General features: G+C 44.0%; 1 protein-coding gene across 2 annotated transcripts in view; it reads right to left on the reverse strand.

Annotated features, from left to right (window-relative positions):
• The window catches only part of asic2 (acid-sensing (proton-gated) ion channel 2), a 491,333-nt gene that overhangs the window by 31,531 nt on the left and 447,610 nt on the right, over positions 1-12,192 (reverse strand). The gene's annotated exons all lie outside the window — the stretch shown is intronic.

The raw sequence follows: 12,192 nt of genomic DNA on the forward strand, positions 1-12,192 counted from the left end.
AAGAAATCGGCAAAATCGGCATCCAAAAAGACCGATTTCCAATTGTTATGAAAACTTGAAAACGGCCCTAATTAATCGTCCATTCCGATTAATCGGTCGACCTCTAATAGACAGTACGGACAGTATATGAATAGAAAAGGTGTTATATAGGATGCGCCTTGACTAGAATACAGTATATACATATGAATTGGGTAAAACAGTATGTAAACATTATTAAAGTGACCAATGTTCAATGACTATGTACATTGGGGAGCATTCTCTGAGGTTCAGGGCAGAGTGCCGGGTGGTAGAGGACTAGTGACTGTGTCTAAGGTTCAGGGCAGGGTACTGGGTGGAGGTTGGTTAGTGATGACTGTTTAACAGTCTGATGGCCTGGTGATAGAAGCTGTTTTTCAGTCTCTTGTGCCAGCTTTGATGCACCTGTACTGCCTCCGCCTTCTAGATTGTAGCGGAGTGAACAGGCCATGGTTTGGGGTGCTGAGGTCCTTGATGATCTTCTTGGCCTTCCTGTGACACCGGGTGTTGTAGATGTCATGGAGTTCAGACAGTGTGACCTCACCACCCTCTGGAGAGCCCTGTGGTTGTGGGCGGTGCAGTTGCCGTACCAGGAGGTGATACAGTCCAACAGAATACTCTCGATGGTGCATCTGTCGAAGTCTGTAAGGGTCTTAAGGGCCAAGTTGAATTTCTTTAGCCTCCTGAGTTTTTAAAAAGTTTTTTATTTCACCTTTATTTAACCAGGTAGGCAAGTTGAGAACAAGTTCTCATTTACAATTGCGACCTGGTGGAAGAGGTGCTGTTGCGCCTTCTTCACCACACTGTCGCTGTGGAGGGATCATTTCAGGTCCTCAGTGATGTGCACGCTGAGGAACTTGAAGCTTTTGACCCTCTCCACTGCGGCCCCGTCGATGTAGATGGGGGCGTGTTGGATGGGTAATCATGGTGGTGTCATGTACATTATGAGGAAAATGCATATTCCTTTTGAAATACTCATTTAGATGGGAGAGAACGGAGGGCATGGATTATATGAGCATCAACACACACTGCTATGTGAGTTTACTGTACAGTCCATCATGAACACAACAAATCACAATCACCAGATTTGATCTGAATGAGATGGACAGATAGAAAGTGTGATTGAAATAATCATCATCAGTACCGCCATCATCATTCTTATCACCATCGTTTCCACAGGTAATGTATTTGGGTGGGACTTCCGAAATAAATGACTATGGTATTTCATTTGCCTTCCGCTCAGGGCGTGTCAGCTGTGATTCCATCTCCTGCTGAAATGAGAAATCACGGAGCAGAGGGGAATAAGAGAATCAGTCGTTGCAGAGGAAGAAAACGGGCTGAGAGTGTGTGAGAGAGAAAGACCGAGATAGTGTGTATGTGTCCACGAATGTGTGTATGAAATCAAATAAGAACAGTCACATCTAATCTTGTGTGGGCCCCTGCTGCCAGGGTTCACGTCTCCCACATAGCCCGGGGTCAACCTTGTTTCTGCTATTCCATCACAGACATTACATTCCCTCCCTCCCGCCACCCCTCACACACCTCCCTCCCCTCACCCCTCACACACCTCCCTCCCTCCACACCGCACACACCTCCCTCCCTCTACCTCTCACACACCTCTCTCCCTCCACCCCTCACACACCTCCCTCCCTCCACACCTCACACATCTCCCTCCCTCTACCTCTCACACACCTCTCTCCCTCCACCCCTCACACACCTCCCTCTCTCCACCCCTCATACACCTCCCTCCCTCACACACCTCCCTCCCTCCCGCCATCCTTCACACACCTCCCACACAGCCAGAGGGTTTGCCAATTGCCATACACCACAGCTGCGGACCCCCACCACACTACCCAGCCAATCTGCCATGCTGTAGCCTATCTGATCCAGCCACTTGTGTTTGATCAGGCAGCAAGTTTGACACTACACTGTCCTCCTTCTAGAAATACGCCTGCTGTTCCATGTTGCATTTGATGAGTAACATTGTTCATTTGGACATTCATGTAAACAGGGGTGTTTCATGGTCAAGTTTCCACACACACGCACAAGTCAATGTGTATTATCACCAAATAACACTAAATAGGCATCGGAGGAGTATTTTCCACTCCAGTGTGGATCATACCCGCTGTCTGACCTGTTGTTGAAAAAACAACCTCATGTTGTGTTCGGGAGGCCTCACAGCACCATGAGTCTGTTGAGAAGCCTGAGAGTGCTGAATTAATATGACAGAGCAGAGAGAGAAGGGTCCTTAGAACTACAACATGTGTTAGGTTCTGTTTGAAGTTCCACTCTCCTCTTTTTTCTAACATGGTGGATATCTGAGATGATGATGGCAGGTTGTTAGAGGGAGAGAGGATACAGAGAGAGAGAGAGAGAAAGAGAGCGGGGAGAGGGGTATTACTGCCAAGGATCCTCTGAACACCAAAGGTAATGATTCAAGTTCATTAGCTGTGAATCCAATGAAGTTTGGCGGCATTCTGAAGGGAAAATCTAAATAACTCAATGGAGAATCAGAATCTAAACAACTCAATGGAGATTCAGAATCTAAACAACTCAATGGGGAATCAGAATCTAAACAACTCAATGGGGAATCAGAATCTAAACAACTCAATGGGGAATCAGAATCTAAAACACTCAATGGGGAATCAGAATCTAAACAACCTAATGGGGATTCAGAATCTAAACAACTCAATGGAGATTCAGAATCTAAACAACTCAATAGGGAATCAGAATCTGAACAACTCAATGAGGAATCAGAGTCTAAACATCTCAATGGAGAATCAGAATCAAATCGAAGAGACAGAGAAAGGGAAAACAGAGGGAGGACAGAAGAAGAAAGATATAGCATCATGAGGGAATGGGGAGAAAGAACATGGAGCGAGAAAGGGATGGAGCGTTATAGAGAGAGAAAGAGGTGGAGAAATTTGTCCTGGCTTGTCTGTGAAAAGATGAGAGAGAAATCAAAGTCAAGGACTTCTCTTTCATGGTTACAAATGAAGGCCGTGGCTAATCTATACTCTCCTACAGTATCCAACACTTCAGATGGGAGTCAGGATGGAGTCATGAGAGTGTGTGTATCAATGTTAACTCAATCACTATGAGGCTGTATACGATCACATACACTGAGTGTACAGAGCAATAGGAACACCTTCCTAATATTGAGTTACACCCACTTTTGCCCTCAGAACAGCCTCAATTCGTCAGGGCATGGACTCTGCAAGGTGTCGAAAGCGTTCCACAGGGATGCTGGTCCACGTTGACTCCAATGCTTCCCACAGTTGTGTCAAGTTGGCTGGATGTCCTTTGGGTGGTGGACCATTCTTGATACACACGGGAAGCTGTTGAGCATGAACAACCCAGCAGGGCTGTATTTCTTGACACACTCAAACCGGTCTGCCTGGCAGCTACTACCATACCCCGTTCTAAGGCACTTAAATCTTTTGTCTTACCCATTCACCCTCTGTATGGCACACATCCACCATCCATATCTCAATTGTCTCAAGTCTTAAAAATCATTATTTAACCTGTCTCCTCCCCTTCATCTATACTGATTGAAGTGGATTTAACAGGTGACTTCAATAAGGGATCATAGCTTTCACCTGGATTCACCTGGTCAGTTCATGTCATGGAAAGAGCAATGTTGTGTACACTCTCTATGCGTGGGAATACTTTGGAACAGATTTGGTAGTGGTGGGATGCTGGAAATAGCTGAGCCAATTGAAGTAGGTGACAGGGAGGAAGTGAACATTCACTTTCATTGTTTTAAAGGTGAGATAATGAGCTGCCTGGGGATATTCTATAATATCCCTCAGAACAATTTCAACTTAATCCTGTTATATAAGCAAAACCTTCACCTAAGATCTACCTGGCTACTTTCATAGCACATTATGAATGACAAAGGCGAGTGTTTCCCTTTGTTTAGTACATATAAACAATCCATCTTAATGCTTTGATGCTTAGATAGCTCTACATGACTCCTGGTACAGTTGAGGTCGGAAATTTATATACACCTTAGCCAAATACATTTAAACTCAGTTTTTCACAATTCCTGACATTTAATCCTAGTAAATTCTCTGTCTTTCCTACATCCAGGCTGCTGCGACCTCAGGTCGTAAATTCCTGGAGGAGATTCCTGCCTCATGGCCAGACAGTATAGAGAGAGTGAGTTTTCATAGAGAGAACAAAGGAATTTCATCCAGCTCACAGAAGTTGACAACCAAACAATATTCAGGTTCTGGAGAAGGTATAAAAGATCGGTGAAGAATCCAGTTACGAACTGGTCCGTTTGGTACAGTTTTGTGAAACTCATGAGTGACAATACAGCCACATTACCATAACCATGTTTATACGAGAATCTCCGTTATGATAAAATGAATGAATAAAGATGAAACTATTTGTGAAATGATGTAATGTGATTTTAGACTGTTTAATGAAGGAAACTCCAATTCCCTTTGGAGTTGAACTAAATCAGCGGTCCACCCATGAGCACAGTTAGGACCCGGCGTCATGGGACAGCCCTTTTCTATGTTCCGATTAAAACCCCCACCTGGGTTTTCCCACTTCAGACCAGCTTACATCGATAACGAGAGGGCCAAGGTTTGATACCAGACCAGTACCTCTATCACAGAGGGAAATAAGGTTGAAGTAGATTGCTGAATCTTTTAACCATTCCACGTGGTTAAACTCTTAGACTATCGATACCGACAGAATAAGAACAAGTATTTGATATTAATTACTAGTCTGCAGCTAGGAATTCGGCATCATTGAACGCGAAGAACGACAACCGCCGAAACATCTATCCAAATACAACATTTCTGAATGGGACTCTGAAGTATCAACGACGAAAGACGGGCGGATGAACTTCCAACAGAAAGAAAGACGATTCCAACAGAGATCACATGACACACTGAGCGTAAATATATATACTGATTGCAATTATTCCCGAATGAGTGAGCGTTCATGTGCAAAGGATTAGCATTTCAATTGTTATAATTATCAACTTTGTAGTGTCTTTTATCTTTCGCGCCCCTCAGTCTTTTGTCCACCAAGCCGCCATGCCAGTTTAGCCCACTGGGGCACATTCCCCTATCATTTCCTTTTAACCACATGTACTTTGTTTGTTTGTGTGCATTTCTGTGATTAATTAATTACTAAGTAAATAAATCATTTAAGACAATTGATATATGGATGACTCATAGTGAAGACTGGGTTCGTGCAGATAACAATTCAAGACGTTTGGAATGAGACTAATGTGAGGTAAAGAATAATTCATTAATCAGAAGACTAAGTGATCAGATATTAAAATATCTGAAAGTTATATTAGGAAAATTATAACTTTGTAATCTGAATATTTTCCTTGGTGCCCGGACTTCCTAGTTAATTACAGTTACATGATTAATAAGTGTAATCACATAATACTAATTACAGAGAATCTTTGATAAAGATTAATCTTCAGTTTAATGATGCTAAAGACACCACACCACATATTTTCTATAGGATTGAGGTCAGGGCTTTGTGATGTCCATTCCAATACCTAGACTTTGTTGTCCTTTGCCACAACTTTGGAAGTATGCTTGGGGTCATTGTCCATTTGGAAGACACATTTGTGACCAAGCTTTAACTTCCTGACTGATGTCTTGAGATGTTGCTTCAATATATCCACATAATTTTACTTATTCATGATGACATCTATTTAGTGAAGTGCACCAGTCCCTCCTGCAGCAAAACACCCCCACAACATGATGCTGCCACCCCCACAACATGATGCTGCCACCCCCACAACATGATGCTGCCACCCCCACAACATGATGCTGCCACCCCCACAACATGATGCTGCCACCCCGGTGCTTCTCGGTTGGGATGGTGTTCTTCGGCTTGCAAGCCTCTCCCTTTTTCCTCCAAACATAACGATGGTCATTATGGCCAAGCAGTTCTATTTCTCCAAAAAGTATGATCTTTGTTCCCATGTGCAGTTGCAAACCGTAGTCTGGCTTTTTTATGGCGGTTTTGGAGCAGTGGCTTCTGCTTGCTGAGCGGCCTTTCAGGTTATGTTAATATAGGACTCGTTTTACTGTGGATATAGGATGATTTGCACTTTTTGCACCAAAGTACGTCTCCAGGAGACAGAACGCGTCTCCTTCCTGAGAGGTATGACGGCTGTGTGGTCCCATGGTGTTTATACTTGCGTACTGTTGTTTGTACAGATGAACGTGGTCCCTTCAGGTGTTTGGAAATTGCTCCCAGGGTGAACCAGGCTTGTGGAGGTCTACACTTTTTTTCTGAGGTCTTGGCTGATTTATTTTGATTTTCCCATGATGTCAAGCAAAGAGGCACTGAGTTTGAAGGTAGGCCTTGAAATACATCCACAGGTACACATCCAATACACAAATGATGTAAATTAGCCTATCAGAAGCTTCTAAAGCCATGACATCACTTTCTGGAATTTTCCATGCTGTTTAAAGGCACAGTCAACTTAGTGTATGTAAACTTCTGACCCACTGGTATTGTGATACAGTGAATTATAAGTGAAATAATCTGTCTGTAAACAGTTTTTGGAAACATGACTTGTGTCATGCACAAAGTAGATGTCCTAACCGACTTGCCAAAACTATAGTTTGTTAACAAGAAATTTGTGGAGTGGTTTAAAAACGTGTTTTAATTACTCCAACCTAAGTGTATGTGAACTTCCGACTTCAACTGTATGTTTGATCAAGAACATTTCAGGTAAAAGAAAACATTTAAAGCACTGTTAGTCTCGTGGAATCTACACTTAAATAAAATGCAAACCTATAATGCAACAATTTCAATTTCAGATTTTACTGAGTTACAGTTCATATAAGAAAATCTGTCATTTGAAATAAATTCATTAGACCCTAATCTATGGATTTCACATGACTAGGAAAACTGATATGCATCTACCTTAAAAAAAGGTTAGGGAAGTGGATCAGAAAACCAGTCACTATCTGGTGTGAACACCATTTGACTCATGCGGTGCGACACATCTCCTTCACATAGAGTTGATCAGGTCGTTGATTGTGTCCTGTGGAACGCTGTTCCACTCCTCTTCGATGGCTTTGCAAAGTTGCTGGATATTGGGGGGATATGGACATGCTGTAGTACACGTCGATCCAGAGCATCCCAAACCTGCTCAGTGGGTGACATGTCTGGTGTGTATACAGGTGTCACACACTCTATGCGTAGTGGGTGCGGAGTCAGGTGCAGGAAGCAGAGGTTAAAGAACAATGTTTTAATCCGGCGCAGGGAAAATGGTCACGCCAAAACACCAGGCGCAAATACAAGACTGGCCCAAATTCAGGGCCCAACCAGTCCAGAGGAAAACAAAGGAAATCGCACAACCACAAACATGAACAGAGGAAAAATAAGCCCGCACAAAGGGCAGGCGGGCATTACCCGCTTAAATAGCCCAACTTAAACCTAAACAAGAAACAGGTGTAACCAATAAGACAAAACCAACAGAAAAGGGAAAAGGGATCGGTGGCAGCTCGTAGACCGGTAACGACGACCGCCGAGCGCCGCTCGAACAGGAAGAGGAGCCACCTTCGGTGGGACTCGTGTCAACAGGCTATGGAATAAATGGGGCATTTTCAGCTTCCAGGTATTGTGTACAGATCCTTGCAACATGGGGCTGTGCATTATCATGCTGAAACATGAGATGATGGCAGCGGATGAATGGCACGACAATGGGCCTCAGGATCTATCTCTGTGCATTCAATCCATCTATAAAATGCAATTGTGTTCATTGTCTGTAGCTTATGCCTGCCCATACCATAACCCCACGGCCACCATGATGCACTCTGTTCACAACGTTGACATCAGCAACCCGCTCGCCCACACAACGCCATACATACTGTCTGCCATCTGCCCGGTATAGTTGAAACCGGGATTCATCTGTGAAGAGCACACTTCTCCAGTGTGCTAGTGGCCATCGAAGGTGAGCATTTACCACTGAAGTCAGTTACGATGCCAAACTGCAGTCAGGTCAAGACCCTGGTGAGGATGACAAGCAGGAAAATGAGCTTCCCTGAGACAGTTTCTGACAGTTTTTGCAGAATGTCTTCGGTTGTGCAAACCCACAGTTTCATCAGCAGTCTGGGTGGCTGGTCTCAGGTGATCCCGCTGGTGAAGAAGCCGGATGTAGAGGTCCTGGACTGGCATGGTTACACAGGGTCTGCAGTTGTGAGGCCGGTTGGACATTGGTGGTATTGTGTTGAGTGACAAAACTGCACATTTTAGAGTGGCCTTTTATTGTCCCCTGTACAAGGTGCACCTGTGCAATGATCATGCTGTTTAATCAGCTTCTTGATATGCCACACCTGTCAGGAGGATGGATTATCTTGGCAAAGGAGAAATGCCCACTAACAGGGATGTAAATAAATCCACCACATACAACACCCTTTCAGCCAGGAACATTCTGTTAAAGGTCCCCAAAGCACACACATCCATAGGTCGCTTGTCTTTTCAGTTCCCTGCAGCTAGCGACTGGAACAAGCTGCAACAAACACTCAAACTGGACAGTTTTATCTCAATCTCTTCATTCTAAGACTCAATCATGCACACTCTTACTGACAGTTGTGGCTGCTTGGCATGATGTATTGTTGTCTCTACCTTCTTGCCCTTTGTGCTGTTGTCTGTGCCCAATAATGTTTGTACCATGTTTTGTGCTGCTCCATGTTGTGCTGCTGCCATGTTGTGTTGCTACCATGTTGTTTTCATGTTGTGTTGCTACCATGCTGTTTTTATGTTGTGTTGTTACCATGCTGTAGCAACACAACATGAAAAGGTCTTAGTTCTCTCTTTATGTAGTGGATCCCGAGTGGTGCAGTGGTCTAAGGCACTGAATTGCAGTGCTTGAGGCATCACTACAGACACCCTGGTTTGAATCCAGGCTTTACCACAACCGGCCGTGATTGGGAGTCCCATTAGGGCGGTGCACAATTGGCCCAGCGTTGTCCGGGTTTGGCCGGCGTAGGCCGTCATTGTAAATAAGAATTTGTTCTTAACTGACTTGCCTAGTTAATTAAAATGTATAAAAATAAATAGTGTTGTGATGTGTGTTTTGTCCTATATTTTTATTTTATATTTTTAATCCCAGCCCCTGTCCCCGCAGGAGGTAGGCCATCATTGTAAATAAGAATTGGTTCTTAACTGTGTTCAAATAAGAATTTGTTCTTAAAGGTAAAGGTATAAAGGTAAAAAAAACACTTTAAATGTTGCGTTTGTTGTTGAATTTTACCCCTTTTTCATGGTATCCAATTGATAGTAGCTACTATCTTGTCTCATCGCTACAACTCCCGTATGGGCTCGGGAGAGACGAAGGTTGAAAGTCATGCGTCCTCCGATACACAACCTAACCAAGCCGCACTGCTGCTTAACACAGCGCACATCCAACGTGGAAGCCAGCCGCACCAATGTGTCGGAGGAAACACCGTGCACCTGGCATCCTTGGTTAGCGTGCACTGCGCCCGGCCCGCCACAGGAGTCGCTGGTGTGCGATGAGACAAGGATTTCCCTACCGACCAAACCCTCCCTAACCCAGATGACGCTAGGCCAATTGTGCGTCGCCCCACGGACCTCCCAGTCGCGGCCGGTTACGACAGAGCCTGGGCGCGAACTCAGAGTCTGCAGTACAGCTGCAGTACAGCATCATTAACACTGCGCCACACGGGAGGCACACATTTTGTTCAGTGCAGTGCAGTGTAATAACCTCACAGTCCGATGTGAAATGCTAAGTGTTTAACTCCCCACTCCTGCAAAAATCCAGTAGTTAACCCAACGACAGAATGAGATAACAAGTCTTCAGATCAAAAGAAGAGTGAGAAAACTCGCCTGGATCTTCCACTTTCTAATCTGAACTTCAGTTGACCTCGCTTGCAGACAGGGACAATCCATACAACATCCCACACAAACACGGCCAAGATTGCATTGTGTTCGATAAGGACTTAAGAAAGTACAGCGAAAAAAGGAATACATTGATTGGAAACAACAGAGGAAGCCTGTTGATACTGTGAAAGGTGATTGTAGTGAGTGTTGACACTGTATTATGCACCCTGGGCAAAACCTTAGGTCGAAATCAATAGCAGCTATGTGCATACTTTCCATATGTTACGTGTTCCTGTCTGAGGACAGTGAACAATAACAAAGTGTGTGGTATTGGAGAAGCCAGAGGTCAAGTGCAATGGCTGAGTTCCAAATGGCCCCCGATTCCCTATATCGTGCACTACTTTTGAGCAGGGCCCAAAGTAGTGCACTGTACATGGAATAGGGTGCCATTTGGGGTGAAGCCAATGAGTTTCATCAGACACACCGTGGAGAAGTGGAGCTGGAGGTTAGCACTCCGCCTGCAGCAAATCTCTCTTTAAATTCACATGAAAGTTATTCAAATGTTTGTAAAAGTAAATGGTTGGAGAAAATGACTTTGATGAGGTCCTGATCACTTGACAAGTTGTCATTGAATTCCACTTGACAACCCTGCAAATATTTAAGATGCACTTGAGAGATCAGCCCCTCGAAGACAGCTACTGTATGAGAGGAAATGAGACAATCTGAAGCTCTCATTATTTCTTCCACCGAGCAATCCTGATGCCATTGTGAGTTGCAGTGTATCTAGTCAACTGCATATCTATTTCTAAAACACTGCACACACCTACGCTGGTGATCAAATTAAGATAGCACATCTGTAGTTAAGTGTAATAGCAAACGGGTTGGGTTGTGTACGTTAATAATGACTAATAAAGTGATTGTTGTCATAATTTTTTAAAATCAATCTAGTCTAATTAATATAAATGAAAAGGACAAGAATGACTTTACACTACAGATGTAGGACATTCATTTGAACACTCTTTTGTTGCACAGTAGGAAATGTAAACTTTTAGTATATTCAATGTTTAAAAGGGCTTCTAAAGTTTGTAATTTCCACTTTAAAATGTCAGACTTGATTTGCCCTTACAAAAAAATGTATCAACCCCTACAAAGAAGTCAATTAATTCTAATCCACATAATACTTTTTCTGTTGCTGCAAGATTTTCCTGCTGTAGAAAACTGGCTCAAATTAAGATCCTATATCTGCACTGTGCTCCTGTTCATCCAATCTAGATGAAGAACACGGCCCAGTTTATTTTTAATTATCTGGATTTTGACCTATCGGATAGGATTAAATGCATAGAAATATAATGAATTGAACAGACAAATCATTGACTTGAATGGGGCCAATTCTATTCATTCCATTTCTATGCATTTAATCCTATCCAATAGGAAAAATCTAGATAGATAACTTTTTAAAAACTGGGCCCAGGAAACTGTGGATTTTGACTACCCCTAGCTGACAGTAAAATACCCAGGAACCAAAAATACAAGAGTTCCCTTCTTCAGATCAATAAACATCCCATGCCAAATGTCAACACCCCCTCTTCCTCCATGGTCCTATCCTGATACTGTCCACTTCCTCTGTACTACAAACTAACTCCTGTGAGTCCAGACATGATAGTATGGCAGCAAAACAAGCTGCCTCTCTAGCCTCTAAAGCTCCCAGGATGCAGCTAGACACAAACCTGACCATGGAGACGATGCAGCTCTGATTGACTGCAGGCCTTTGCCAGGCAGACAGAGTGGAGAGGGTGAGAGGAGGGGTGGAGAGAGAGAAGAGGGTGAGAGGAGGGGTGGAGAGAAATAGGGAGGGAGAAAAGAATAGAAAGGCTGAGGTAGGAGCCCTGTTCCGTGTGTCCAGTGTGTCTAATATGTCCGGTGTGTCCGTTGAGTCCGGTTTGTCTGGTGTGCCCAGTGTGTCCGGTGCCTCTGCTTAGGAGCCAATGGTCTTGATTTAAGTCTCTAAAGGCACTGAGGCCCTGCTTCTTTGAGGTGGAAGCAGTGAGGAGGAAGCTGTGAGGAGGAAGTTCTGAGCCCCTTGTTACCTGCTGACAGGACTGAGCCAGCTGGTTGTGTCCTAATTCATCTGTACAGGCACAGAGGGATAAACAAGGGCACCATCCAGGGCCCTCCATCCCACTAGGAGACTCTAGAAAGAGGTCTACACTCTCACTGTGCTTCTAGATGCCCCTCTGTATAGCGACTTAGCCTCTGCCTTATCACAACAGACTTAAACACACCAGTGATGGGAAGGGACAGCTGAGGATAAGCCTATGTGTCCCACTGCTAATCTAA

The sequence above is a fragment of the Oncorhynchus masou genome, chromosome 15, assembly GCF_036934945.1.
Source record: "Oncorhynchus masou masou isolate Uvic2021 chromosome 15, UVic_Omas_1.1, whole genome shotgun sequence".
Taxonomy (NCBI): Eukaryota; Metazoa; Chordata; class Actinopteri; order Salmoniformes; family Salmonidae; genus Oncorhynchus; species Oncorhynchus masou.